Source organism: Canis lupus, chromosome 6 (assembly GCF_011100685.1).
Source record: "Canis lupus familiaris isolate Mischka breed German Shepherd chromosome 6, alternate assembly UU_Cfam_GSD_1.0, whole genome shotgun sequence".
Lineage (NCBI taxonomy): Eukaryota > Metazoa > Chordata > Mammalia > Carnivora > Canidae > Canis > Canis lupus.
Window position 1 is genome coordinate 74,670,633 of NC_049227.1, and position 15,743 is coordinate 74,686,375.

At 34.6% G+C, this 15,743-nt stretch overlaps 1 protein-coding gene across 1 annotated transcript in view; it reads left to right on the forward strand.

The window, feature by feature from the left end:
* NEGR1 (neuronal growth regulator 1) overlaps positions 1-15,743 on the forward strand; it is an 814,177-nt gene that overhangs the window by 312,467 nt on the left and 485,967 nt on the right. The window lies entirely within an intron of this gene.

Sequence of the window (15,743 nt, forward strand, 5' to 3'; positions counted from 1 at the left end):
TAGAGTTATTTGGAGGCCTCTCATATCTGATACCTCTACTGGTAGGATTCAAAGGCTGAGCTCCTCTAGGACTGTTGATCTGATCATCTATACATGACCTTCCCCTGGCAACTGGATTAAAAAACAAATCCTAAGAGAAATAATTTGGAAAGTGAACATTACAAAAGAGCAAAGCAGAATCCATATGGTTTTCTTTGATCCAGCCTCAGATTTCCTGTCTCATCATTTTCACCACATTCTATCAGTTAGAAGCTAATCACTAAGGCTAGCAAAGATTTAAGATAAGGGAACCTAGACGCCACCATTTGATCAAGAAATGGCAAGGTCTTCATGCAGAAAAGTGTGTGGGCTGCAAACTCTTTTTGCCATCTTTAGAAAATATAATCTGCTAAAAATATGGAGGTAGAATGGATAATGGCGCTATGATTATTCATATTTAAAAATTTTCAGGGGTAATCTTTGCGCAACTTGAACTTCCAATTCAAGGTGTATTTTAAGGAGAGATTAAGGGAATGCTGCCCCTTGTCATTTTGATGTTTAATGAATCTGCATGTAGGATGAAGTCTGATGTAATGTGGAACCATAATTCCTGAACAACATGGCTATATAAATCACCAGAGAGATTTACGTTATATTGTCTTGTGGGTTCAGTTCATATTTACTGCATTATAAATTCTGGTGACAAATTTCCACAATATTTTTGTAACAAATCTGGTATGGTTCAAAAAAGAGGAAGTGATTACTAAATATGCTTGATAAATAGAATTATCTTTGGGATCTTTTCAGAAAAAAAAAAGATTGTATCCCCAGACCCAGTCACAGAAGCTCTAGTTATGTTGGTTTACAATGCAGTCTTCCTCTCTATTTTATATATTTATATTTTTCAATATTAATACCTGTAATATATGTTATATATAAATGATAAGCATATATAAAATATTCCCACCAACATATATAAAATATTTCCACCAACACAGGGATGGTGGGAGTATTAACTAACACAACATTTGAGAAGGCAGTTTGGTAAAATTAAGGATGCATGTAGCCTTTGACCTCACAATTCCACTTTATGAATGTATGCTTTAACTGTACCTACACTGTTAGCATTCAAAGGCTATTCATTGCATCCTTGGATTAGTAAAACATCTACCGGAGGTAACTAACCATCTCCACGTAAAGACATGAAGGTGAACAGTGCTCTGTATTGTCTCTATAAAATTAGAATGATTGCGATGAACCCACTGAGCTATAGGCCCTTTTCCCTTTAGTACACCTCTCAGTCTGATTAATGAATCATGTATGTCTTCTTTTGTAATTAATTCATGGATAAGCCTTCAAGCATTTAAAAGAAGAAGGATCTACATACATGCAACACAGAAAGATGGATATTTTATAAAGCTGAGCAAGCTACTCATAGTATATTATGTATAGGATGGTTTTATTTATGTTAACAGAAAATTTTAAATAGATATAAGTATGAAAAAATATTCTTGCCTATATAATTTCTAGAAGGACTACAAGAAATAGTCAAGAATAACTTGGAGTAGGACACTAGCTAGGGGTTTGAGAATAAGAAATTACTATTTCTGTATGATTTGTTTAAAATCATGGGCATTCATTGTATTTGAAAACAAAAGGATATTATATTTTTGTTCTTGTGTTTAAAATGCAACAGAAATGATTCTGATATCTATCTGTGGTTGAGAACAACTGTCACTTAGGTGATTCAGGGGTTTTTTGAGGTGGGAGGAGGGGCAGGTGAGAGTCAGGAAAAGAAAAAGCATACTTGAAGAAAAATACTTGGGAAATTCAGAAGGAATAAAGTAAAAGTCCAAGATTTCTCTACCAGTGTATTTTGTGAGGGAAATCAATAGGAGACATCTTTTATTCTACTAAATTAGCATTTGTAAATGCAATAATGAGATATGCTTTAACATATCATTATCCAGGAAATAGGTGCATCTTGATTTGTAAAGGATTTTTAAGTATATTGAATAGAACCAACTAGGGCAGATTTTCATTATAAAGTGATATCATTATACCAATGATTGCAGGCTAATTCCCCACTTATACAATCTGACCACTGACCATGCTAGATCAAGAGGGTTTAATTTCCTTTATAAATGTTCATTCCTTGTTCATTTTACTTGAGAGCAACTAAAATGGTAGTTTAATAAGAGAAGAAATCATTTTTAAATGATTTAAATGTAAAAGCAAATGCTGTGGATTTTGTCACAATAATTATACACTTCCTTTTACCATCATCCCCTGACATATCTGTGTAAAACCAAAAAGAAATCATGTTTTCTGATTTGTTTCCAATAACCTTTTAAATGATGCCCACGATTGTATTGACCTTTAATGTTGACAAGAGCACATTGGACTGTTGTCTTCAGGAAATAGGTTGTAGTAATAGATCCTTTCCTTCTGTCTCATCTGACATTTTGGCATTCATCACTTTTTAAGATTGTATTGGATTTTTTTTCTTGAAAGCATGACTATACTTTTTTTTTGAAAGCACGACTCTATACTTGCCAACTGTCAAGTTTGTCTGTCATTTCCCCCATCTCCAAGAATTCCTTAAGAATAATAAGAACATGGATATTAATAAAAATAGCATATTTAGATATTGCTCCCCAACTTAAGATTATTTCATTAATTCTAGTGAAAACTGATGTCGGATTTATTACTCTAGTTTTACGAGTGAAAAAAAAGTTCGAGCTCAGAGAAGTTATGTCATTTTCCTAGCTCACAACTGAGTGACAAAATGGGATTCCAAACTAGGTCTATTAGACCCTATATCTTTGTACTTATCCACATTTTACTTATAAGGATAATATCTTTGCAAATTTCTTTACAGTTTACCAACTATTTGTATAGACATCATCCCATCAGTCATAAAACAGCTCTGAAGTCTGTTATTAATATTGAGATTATTAATATTGAGATTTAGCGGTATAAAGGATTGAGAAATAAAGTAAGATTCTCAAGAGATAGAATCAATAAATGACAGACCTGGAATTTGAACTCTGGCCTCTTGATTCCCATGACTCTCTCTAACATGCTTCACATGCCTTAATGGTTTTATACCCAATATACCACCTAATTTAATCCTCACTACCACCTGTACGGTTGGTGAATTTGTAATCTTGATTTTATGGCTGAGAAAACCTGATGTTCTGGGAGGTTAAGTGACTAGAAATAGTAAGTGGCACTGCCAGCGGCTGGATCTCACATCTACAAGCTCCAAAATCACTTCTCACAAGAATGCCTCTTATTTAAGCCTTATCCTCTTGGCATTTTACACAGGGAACAAAATTAGTGTCATCTATAAATGTAGAATTTCAGTTTGTAATTCCCCTTTTAAGCCAGAGACAAATAATGTTTAATAGAACGTGTATCATGGTTAACTCCAGCATTCCTACACCTCAGGATGTAGGAAGGGGAAATGCTTGACTTAGAATCATACACGAACTTTGGGGATGAAAGTACTAAACAATGAACACTTTTACTGGATTTGAGCATAGCCATCTGCTCACCCATAACTAAAGTTTAGTTCAAATTGTGGACTTAATAAATATCTTAGTCCATTGGACTGCTGTAACAAAAATGCCTTAGACTGGGTTGCTCATTAAAAAAAAAAAAAAAAAATCTCCCTAGTGCTAGAGGCTGGGGAGTCCAAGATCAAGGCACTGGTAGATTTGGTGCTTGTGGAGGGCCTGCCTCCTGGCCCATAGACCATGTTTTCACATGGCAGAGGGGGTGAGTGAGCTCTCCGGGGATTCTTTTCTGAGGGCTTTTATCCCAAAGCCCTCATCTAATACCCTAACATTGGGAATTAGGTTTCCACATATGAACTTTAGGGATATGTAAACATTCAGTCTGTAGCGATACATGAGTGATGCTTCTTAGAGAGCATGATCAGGGAATTGCTTAGGCGCTATGAGAGTATGATACAATCCTCCCCTGTGTGTGTTTGACAATAAGTCTGGTATATGGGCATTATTGTAATTTGTTTATGGAAAAGTTAGGAGTCATCAAATTATACAAGCCATGGAGTTAATAGTATACTAAATGATGCCTGAGGAAAATAAGCATAATTTTATTTCGTATTCTGGCATTTAAGGAATTTTGCCTCAACAGGGACATTTTTGCATTTCTACAAAACGTATAGTTCATTTTAATAAAAGGTAATTTTATAAGAGCTGTTTCCAGACTGAGTTGAATTTACTACTATGACCTAGGCAATAAAATTAACCAAAATTAGATTTCTGCTTATTTCTAAGTCTGGGAAAAGCAGACCTTAATGATGGAACAAATGTTTAGCCCTGCGGATTAACTCGGAGCCTTCTAATGAGCCACTAATGTTCATGGGAATGCTGGACAGAGTTTAGGATGGATACAAGAAATGAAAGCCTAATAATAGTAAAATAATTAATTTGAGAATCTGCTCTGGCCATTAAAAATCCAGCTTTAATAGGAAATAAAGGAAACTTACATTTTCATTTTATGCTATGATAATTTTCTGTTCAGTATAAAATCTCTATAAAATTATATGTAGTTGCTTTTTATCAGATTCAGATTTGTGTGGCAATAAACCTTTCTTTAAAGGACCTACTTCATTAACAAATATCTTCTTGTGACTTTGAACATAATTTTTTTAAAAAAAGAAAAGGCGCAAAGAAATTGGTAATATTATTTATAATAGACAATTAGAAGAATAATTTTATTCAAGAACCAAGGCCAAAAGAGGGTTCATAAGGCAAACACAAATGTGTTACATAGGAGGTGGTCAGTAAATGTCACTGAGTTAATTTGATTGAACGAGATACGTGAGATTTTTTGAACATCTATATAAGCATAAAAAATACGCATAGACTATGCTTGAAAAATGTTTGAAAGTCCATTTTGTTAACCTAAAAGGGTACCATACATGAAGTCTAATGCCATCTTTTGATACGTTTCAGAGTGCCTACCCACAGAGGTTATTAATTTAAGAGTTGGGGACAAAGGAATGTCTGTGTGATTTTACATTGTTGTCATTTCTATGACGTACAATTTTCAGCACAACTGGTAGAGAAAATATATAGTGTAATATAATTTGGATTAAACTTCCGTCTTTTGATGATGACTTGTTTTGGGTTTTCTTATATTATTTATCAAAATTTCTGTAGAATACACTGAGAAAAAATATTTTCATATGTGTTAACATTTTCAATTTGGAATGTGTCAGTCAAAAATAATAAATGAGGTGACTTGATGGACTTCTGTTGTGAAAATAATTAAAATAAAAAATAGTATGAAGATATAGGTATGAGATTTGGAAGCACTGAGGCAACATGAAAAATTAACTATCCACAATTACACTATTAGGAAACACATATGTCAGGGAAAAGATGACTAAATTAAATAGTTGCTTAAGTTTTTTATACCCCAAATAGATTTCAAAGACACATAAAACTGTGTTGGAAAGGGAGATATTTAAAAACTTTATAGATTGGGGATCCCTGGATGGCTCAGTGGTTTAGCGCCTGCCCTCGGCCCAGAGTGTGACCCTGGAGTCCCAGGATCGAGTCCCACATCGGGCTCCCTGCATGGGGCCTGCTTCTCCCTCTGCCTGTGTCTCTGCCTCTCTCTCTTTCTCTCTCTCTCTCTCTCTGTATCTCTCATGAATAAATAAATAAAGGCTTTACAAATTAAAAAAAAAAATAAATACTTTAGATTGAAGTTTATAATATATTTTGCTGTGTACTAGGGATGGGGGGGGAGGAAGAAAGTGTTAACCCAACTAAGTGGACGGTGCTACCAGTTGGCAAAAATAGTGAAAATAGGAAAAGATGAAAGAATGATTTATTCAATTTTAAACAATTCAGTTTGAGATGTGGATGCTTGGCCCCAAAGGTCTGGAATTCAGGAGAGAGATCTTGGCTAGTTTTAGATTTGGGAATCATCATATTATAAAAGTGATAATAGAACAGTGAAAGTGAATTAGATCACTTACAGTGGGGAGGTAAGTTACTTGTCCTCTAAATAGCTTTTTGCGTTGGTATAATGAGTGAGATTCTAATGGTATAAACAAAAATACTGAGATAATATCAATAAAGGATTAATTTAATCTGTGTGGGAGGAGATAAGAAAGGTTTCATATAGAGAACAACATGAAGACCAAGAGGTTAAGTACTCTTACTATATACTAATTAAGTATTCTACTCTTCAAACTTTTGAAAATGATGAATCACTATTATATTCAGAGTGAGTCTTAGGAGTAGTATGATTTCTTGGACCATGAGAAAGTCTCCTCTTAGTCCTTTCTTGATCTTCATTTCATAGTTTATAATCTAGATTTTTTTAGTGGAGAGACAAAAATTTCAGTTTTCACTTATAAATTAGGCTTAACCATGCAAATGTCTGGTTAAGGTAAAATTGACATGAATAAATATGCATTTTTAAATCAGTTCCCTCCTACTTGGGAAAGGGGTTATTAAATTGGAAATTTTTGTGATGAAAATGCTATGGTTCTACTCAGGAGGTGGGGACAAATACAAAAAATTTAAAAAGCTCCATCATGACCTACATTAACTGCTTTAGTGAAAACTCTGTTCATGTGGGATGAAAAGAAAGAACTTCAAAGAGGGAATTTACAGTGGATGTTAAAGGATGGATGAGGTTCTACAATGTGGTAAATACAATGGGGGCATTTCAGACAAATTTATCATTAATAGCTCATTATAATAAAATTGTTTGTGGGGAAAAAGAAAAAGAACCGAGGTGCCTATTACCCTGTGGTCATATATGAAGGTTGTGGGAGAAATGGCTGGAAAGTAGAGGTCATATTATAAAATATCTTTGACTCCAAAATAATGTCCTTGGACTTAATTCTGTGGGCAAGTAAGAGTTATTTGATGATATTAAGCAGAAAATTGCATAATCAATGTAGAATTTGAGAACAATTAATTAAATAAAAGTAGATAGAGTGGTGGTAAGGTGGTAAGGTTATTCTATAAGTTCTCTGATGGTGAGGATTTTTGTCTTGTTCACTGAGTACCCCTTGCACTTGGTAGAATGAATTACAGTTTTTTTTTTTTACATTTATTGATTTGCCAGCAATAAGTTTTTATTCTTCTGGACATTTGGTCTATGTTAAACAATTTTACAATACAAATGAGATGGATAGATATGCTGAATTGATTCCAAAACCCAAGTGACACTTTAATACAATTGTTAGTAAAGAGTGATTATTGAGAGATATTTTGGTCACATACAAAAATATTATCTTAGAAAGAACTTAATTAAGCAATACTTTATTCTTCTCAGCTACAGAAACTTAAGCATTTTCTTGCTACACATTTTAACAATTTGATATTTATTATTCGTGAATCACTATATTGATTTGTATTTATCTATATAAATGCCAATTACATATCTATCTGGTTTGATTCATTTTTATATAAAGCAAACTAATTCTCCACTTAGGATTGATTTGATGTAATTTCGGTGCTTCTAAAACTAGATTTTAGAGATTTAAATTATCCAAGTAGATCAAACACATGATGATATCATGCTACCCTTGAATTTAATCATACTATTGTTTGCATTTAGGTTTCTGCTCTATAGACCAAGTCTGTAAATGAGCCAGAGTGACTAAAGTGAAGTTCACTGAAACAGTCACTAGAATATAGGCATGATTTTCAGTTTGTCATCCTTTTTTGCTCTCTGTGGAATATTAATTCTGCAAGATTAATCTTGGACATGGTGTTTAGAGACAAATCAGTGTGGGGAGACCTCTGTATTATCTCTCTTGGAGTGTATGAAAATTAATAAACTAAATGTTCGGAGAATTCTTGCAATAAGGAAACCTGATTATTTTAATTCATTTATATGTATACAGGACTTTATTGCAAAGGTACATAGGGAAAGGAAATAGTTCCATGGAACCCACTTTGAAAAATATTGATTTTACTTCATAAATGAGGCAACTTCGATCTACAAAGACTAAATCGATAGCAGTTGATTAGTCATTATTAGAATAAAAACTAGAGTCCAGGTCTTCAGATTCGATTTTCAAGCCCTTTATACTAGATTATGTTACCAAGAGTCCCACATGCTCAGCTGTTAGAATTTAGACCAAGTGTACTTACATGACCATTAAAATTCACCGAAAGTAAAACAGAAATACTTCCTGCTGATATGACTGAAATGAATTGACAAAAAAAAAAAAAAAATTCACAAACATTGTATAGCTTTTAAAGTATCAGTGTTAAAAACATTGATTTTCATTTCTCACTTTGACTTTAGTAATAAATTTTTACTAATCAAGGGTATGGTTATTTCTCATTATTTTTACCATGTATGGAAAGAGTTCTCCTTTCCCCATACTATCTGCAATTTTAAGCAATAAACATATTTCAGAGAGCAAATTGAAAGGTGAGAATTTAGTTTTGTAAGAGGATACTACTTCATCATTATTTCTTGGGTTGAAGATGTGTTTTTTTAATCCTCTTTAATGAACCTGGGTATACTTGTAATTTATGTTATTAATAGTAATTCTAAAAGATGACTTACTTAATTCATGATTTATTCAACCAATAATTGTTGAGCACTTGGTAGGTGTCCAACACCGTGCTAGGCTCTGTGAATATATATTGGCAGCATTTGTACTTAAGGAGTTGGTAATCAAGTTTAGATATTGGAGATATGTTTGGTATTGAAATAAATTAGAAAAAATGACTTTGTTACTGTTTGGTGACCCTAACTACACAATAGTAGCTCTGAATTCTTAAAATATTTACTTATATTCTTTTTTCAGAAGTATTTATTTATTTATTTATTTATTTATTTATTTATTTATTTGAGGGGGAGAGACAGAGATAGCAAGAGAGAGCACGAGTGGAGAGGAGAAGGAGAAGACTCCTTGCTGAGCATGGTGCCTGATGCGGGACTCAATCCCAGGACCCTGGGATCATGACCTGAGCAAAAGGCAGACGCTTAACTGAGCCACCCAGGGGCACCCAGTTGCCCCTCTTTATATTCTTGAGCTATGCCTGGTTTACTGGTAAACACAAATGAATAGAAATGGAACTTATCCATTTTAATGCTGTCTTCAGCACCTCTTCATTTATAAAACAGAGCAAATGTTCTGCATAGACAACATGTGAACATAACCCTCCACACAGAAATGTGATTTGTTTACAAGCCCTTCTTTCCTCAGCAACAGCATGGTTAACTGGTTCAGTTAGGTTTAGTTTCCACAGGCTGCAGGTTCTGGTGAAGCTAAATTTCATGCCCTCAAGCACAAAGGCACAAAGGAGGATAACGTCAAAGATGTGTATCATGACCCACGTCACGGCTCACCTACCACTGAGGTTTAGTTACAAACATTGACCTAATAATTCCCACTGGCAATAATCCCTAATAATTCTTGGAAAACATGGATGCAAAATTACAAACAAATTAATAAAATTTCCTCATTTAACGCTACAGCAGAAGACTGATTGAAAGCAAATGATGACTGGCTTGCACTGGTTTACTAGGGAGGATAAAGACTTGAACTTTATGCATGGTCCCTGGAGTACGAAGAAGGGAGCAATTTTATGTAAGACACAAGCATATAGGAGCACCTCAGTGGCTCAGTTGTTGAGCATCTGCCTTTGGTTCAGGGCGTGATCCCGAGGTCCCGGGATCGAGTCCCACGTCGGGCTCCCTGCATGGAGCCTGCTTCTCCCTCTGCCTGTGTCTCTGCCTCTCTCTCTCTCTCTCTCTCTCTCTCTCTCTCTGTGTCTCTTATGAATAAATAAGTAAATCTTAAAAAAAAAAAAAGACATGACCGTATAAGTGAATAGAGGCATTCTTTGTACTACAGGGAGGCCTGCTTGACCTTTGGTGGTCAAAGCTGTCTTCAGGGAGTTTGCAATCTATTGTAACAGAGGATCCCAGAGCCCTGAGTTCACTGCCACTTACATCTGTAGGGTAGGAAAAAGAAGAATTAGTATTCAAGAATTTATCCCCTACCATGTATGAATTGCTTTTTATGCAGTATTGTTTGCTTCCCTGTTCCATTACTAAACATGTCACTAGGCCCATGTAGGAGCTGACCATGGCGTACTAAAAATATTATTTATTTCCTGGACTTATTTACATAATTCTTTGTAACATACTAAGATAAAAAGGCTTGTTCAGTGGTATATGAGTAAACTAGTTTCATAATAGTCTGGAGACTCTGGTAGAAAGGGCCAGGAGTTTGGATTCAGTTGGATCTTGATTTCAAAACCCAGATGTAACCATTTCTAGTTTGTAGCTTTGGGCTATTAATTTCCTTGAGGTTCATCTTATTTTCCTGTAAAATATAGCAACAACAGGTATATTTTAAAGTGCTTTTGCATATTTGATTAGAGTTTAGTATATATTTAATGATGAAATGGTCATAAACATGATTTGATCATTTACAATGTGTGGCTGACAGCTACAAGACTGCAATGGTTTTTTATTAGGATTGTTTATATTATTGAACTTTGTATTTTCAGCAATGTGCTCACAAGGATTTTCATTTTTAAGATCTTGATTCGTCCAATTGCCTTTTTGGAAGACAGAAAAGCATGGATTATTGAAAATAATTGTGATTATTCCAACACTTCCCTCATCCTTGATTTTAATGTTCATTTAATATTGAGGTATTATCTGTGTGAATTATCCTGATAATTGCCTAGGCCAGTAAGATTTTTTAAAGAGTCTACTATGTTATTTAGGTTTGTATCCAACTAAATTTAAAATATTGTCATTCAGATTTTCAAAGCCTGAATTTACGACCTAAGGTACACAGTCTTTCAGAAAAATAAAGAAGTTGGATCCATGTATACAGTAAATCAACTTATGTGAAAGCCTTTTTCCCTAAAGTCATTTCTCCCTTCCTTGGTTTGTCTCTGCTATCTAAATATAGCTGGCTATAAAGTAGCCATTTTTGAATGACAAGAAACAGGGATATACTGTTTAAAGATTACACATACTCCTCCCAGGACATGTGGGTGGCTCAGTCAGTTAAGCATCCGGCTCTTCATTTTAGCTCAGGTCTCATTTTCAGGGTCCTAAAACTGAGCCCCAGTGAAGAGTCTGCTTAGGATTCTCTCCCTCTCCCTCCTCCCTTCCCCAGCTCAGCTCTCTCTCTTTCAAATGAATAAATAAATAAATCTTAAAAAAAAAATACCCCTCCACACACAGTAATTGAAAATGTAATTATGAGAAGGAAATAAATGACCTAAGAAGCATTTTTATTTTTCTACGGTCCTAAGTGAGTAATAAGAGTGTCAGATGCTGTCCCACAGTCATACATTTAAAATCATACAAATAAGTTAAATGAGATGGAAATATAGAATCTAGTGATTATATTATTTTTGGACAAAAATATTGATTAGACTATAAAGAAACTTTAGTACAAAAATATTGCCTGAAGACAGACTTTGAATATAATTTTATTTTTATTTATTTTATTTTTTTAAATATAATTTTTAAAAAACAAAATTCTTGGCAGTTGAACGATTCTTGCCAATTTGGTGATGACCAGATAGGGAGAATTTGTGATTTACGTTTTCAAAGCCTATAGGTCCTGGATGTACATGACCTAATTGGTCAGTTTTATCTCTGACTAAAGGCAGCTGTATATAGGAGAAGAATACTTAGAGACATTAGATGCAATGAGACTGAAATAACAGGAAGATTGGGAAAGCTCCTGAAAGCTTTATTTTTACATTAATCTAGTTCTTATAAAAAGAGTATGCTTGAGCACTGATGAACCTACAGTTCCTGTCGATCCTCATTCTCTCTCATAAACCTCTTGAAAAACTTCCTTCCTTCCATCATCCCACTCTAATGAAACTACTCTCTGTAATGTCACTGAGAAATAACCTAGTTGATGGCATGTTTTCGGTTCCCCTCTTTGACTCCTCTGTAGTGTTAGACACTTAGGAATGTTTTGTTAAAACTTTCCTTGGCTTTCATGTTAAAATATGTTTGTTTTACCCACTTTCCTGAATATACGCAGGATTTCCCAATTTCTGTCCTTCAGACTCTATTTGTAATATCCTATAGCATGACCATATGTAATTCTACTATGAATAATTCTTAAATATGTCTTTTTCCTAATGACTGCATTTATAATCACTTGTTGCCCACCTTCCCTTGATGATGCTACCTGTGACTCAAGTGCAATATGCTAAAAAGAAACTAATTATTATTATCCAGTTCATAGGTGAGGCTAAGAAAAAATATCTCTTTCCAGACTTTTTCAAGAATATCACTTATCTACTCTAACACATCTTTATTGCCTACAAAAACTGTTCCAAAATCTTTAGGTTGGTATTTGGAGTCATTAGTCATTCACCTCCAGAAGAATTTTGGAAACTCAATCCTCACTTGTCTCTTATACTCCTCTTCAGTCATGTCAGAGTGCATGTAACTCTATACTTTCCCTATTTTGTACTCTTTACCTGTGCTTCTGTTCCTTTTCTTTTGAGGACAGTTCCGTTGACGGCTCTTATCTTTTTCCTTTCTAACTTTCTGAATGATTCTTGTCTATAAACATACATCTTGCATCCCGATCTTTGAGTAGTTTCCATAATTATTTTAATCCAGTGAGGTGCAATCTGTACCTTCTTGAAGTTCTATAAACCACTGTACCTACTATGGTACTTATACCATGGCTATCGTGGTGTAAATATTTTGCATATCCTCCATTCTTTTTTGTAAACCTACTGAAAGCAAGGAAATATTCTTTTTATTTGTCTTAATTTTCTAGCATATCTGTATAGACAGAACTAATACGAAAATCTGTTGAGGGAGTTGAAATGGGAATTGGCTCAGGCTCTGCCTCAAAATAGCAATTTTTTTTAAATATTTTATTTATTTATGAGAGAGAGAGAGAGAGAGAGGCAGAGACACAGGCAGAGGGAGAAGCAGGCTCCATGCACCGGGAGCCCGATGTGGGATTTGATCCCGGGTCTCCAGGATCGCGCCCTGGGCCAAAGGCAGGCGCCAAACCGCTGCGCCACCCAGAGATCCCCAAAAATAGCAATTTTGAATTCATTATGAAGTGTGGTTATTTCCCAATAAGATATATCTGAGTCTCACCTTGTTTTCTGTATTTAAGCACAAAGTGGAATTTACTTAGGTACTATCGGTGATTGGCCTGCTATAGTTGCCTGCTCATTAATAGCTGATTGGGATGAGCAACTCATTTCACAAGGGTCACTGGGAATTTGTTAGTGGCGACTTTCAACCATTACTGAAGATGAAAGACAAATGTTTCTCATTATTTGTAAGGAAATTTGGTGTTTGGCAAAATCAAAAGTACACTTTGCTGAAAATGTCTTCGTCTAATTATTGGACCAATGTGTGTTTCAAAGGAAAATTAATACATTCATTTACTTATGATTTAGTAAAATGTCACTTTAAAATCTATTAGGTCTTCATAAAGTACTATATTTATTTTATAACTCATTGTTTTTCCTTTTGTACTAATACATGAAAAATAAAGTAGGGCTTTAAAAGAACTGCGCAGTGTTGATTTGAAATCCTGAAAATATTTATATGATAAACTGATACTTTATAGAAAGCAAAGAGAAATGTGCAATAGCTTCTTTCAAAGGCTCATAATTAGAGGCCAATTAGAGAGAGAGAAAAAGATGCATGTGTGTATGTGGTCCGACATATATGAAGTCCTTTTGATTCAGACGATAGTTCGTAGATGAAGGAGCTCAGGAGACCAGCAAGCCAGGAAACAATAGCCCCGTGTGCTCAGTATTGATTGCAAAGACAATTGTGAAATATTGGTAACAGAGGAAAAGCTAAGGAAAGTGTGGCTGTATTTCTAACATGATTTTTACAAGGCAGTTTGTGCTTAACTAACTTGCAGGGCCGCTTGGAAATAAGGCAGTGTGAAAGATAAGAAAAGTGGACACAGTACACTTCGATTTTCATAAAGATTTTGACAGCTTCACATGAGAGATTAATGGCTAAGGTAGAGAATCACAGAATAAACGGTAAGAAGTTCCTTACATAAGAAACCAGTTCAAGAGTAAAACAAAGTCTTTGAGGATGAAAATGTTTGAAATACAAAGAATTCCAAGGGTAGTAAGCCTCAACATTTTAAAGATCATTTAATTTTACATTTCTAATTTTATTATTTTTAAATTTGTTTTTATATTTCTATTTTTAAAAAGCACTCAATGTCCTTTATTTTCTTTCTCTAATTTATTATCGCCATACATGTATTATGTATAATTATATTCCCCCAAATATATATTGTGTTACCTACAAGTCATACTAAAAGCAATTACTATTACATTCATCAGGAAAGTACAGATAAATTTAAGGAGAGTAAATGACATGGTTATCTTTTGCTAAGAAATGGAAGACTTGCTGCCTCGAACTAGAAACTCTGAACTAAATGACATGAACATTAATAATATTTAACCAAGAACATATCTATAGATCATCAAATGAAAATTTACAGACCTATTTTTGCATTTATAAGAACAACTATTAAAAATGTCATATTATCTGATCAAATGAAAACCAAATGAGTAAGGCTTTCCCATATTTAGACAAAATATTTCTTTATTAAGTACACTTTCAGTGTGACCACTTCTCAACCTACCCCCACCCCCGAAATTTTTCTCACATGTTAAAGAAATTTAGGAAAGAAAATATCACAAGATGAGCTTCCATTATGTTTTTCTGAGACAAATAGCATTTCTGCTTTCAGTGCCTGAAAGCTAGATTTCTGTATCACTATTATTTTTATAGTACAATGGACAAGCAGTAAACCCTGTAGACAGTGGGCTTGCCCATTTGTTCTAGATGATATAGTCCATTCTGAACCCTAGAGGCAATCCGGAGATTTCTGTATGGGTTTCAATTTAGGATGACCAGGAGCAAAGGAATTAAAGAACAACAGGAGTAAGGAGTATGCGCAATGCTACTACCTCTTGTATTTAAGCCTTTTCCCCTGACCTAGTCTTACCTCACTCCTGTTTCTGGCAGTTTATGATGTCTCCTCTTTTATGCACCAGTCAAGCAGTATTTTCTGTAAGGTTCCCATAGTATTCAACACACACACACACACACATACACACACACACACACACAACTTTTTGTTGTTGTTTTTTAAAGCACTAACTATGTGGCAGACACTAGACTCATTTCTGGGCTTCACCATGAATAAGTCAACCAGGGCCCTTAATAGTTTAGCAGGGTCAATAAATGGTTTAAACAAGCAGTTTTACAATGTGGGTTAGTAAAGCCACACAGTTAATGTCCCGGGGGCAATGCAAGCTTTAAGAGAGTTCCATTAAACTTGTCTGAAGGCTTGGGATAGGGATGTCAGGATGAACTTCCCAGAGAAATAACATCTGAGGTTCAGTGGTAGGTCTAGTCCCTGGGACATTTCAGTTTAATCCTCATAAAATAGCCCTTTCAAGTATATGTTACTATTTCCATTTTAAAGAATTAAATGTGAAGGCTTAAAAAATTGAACAGTGCCCAAATTTCTAAGGCTAGCAAGTGTCAGGAAGTATTGTGATTCAACCCCCACGTTGTTCTAAATTCAGGGTACAGTCATCCTTGGAGAAACCGTATCAGCATTCCCCAGATTCCAGTTCACCTGTTTTTAGAGAACACCTGTTTTTAGGTGGGGGGTTTACTTCTCTGCTCTTCGGGTTTACTTTCAGAGTGACTTGAGGACGTAATGGCAAAAT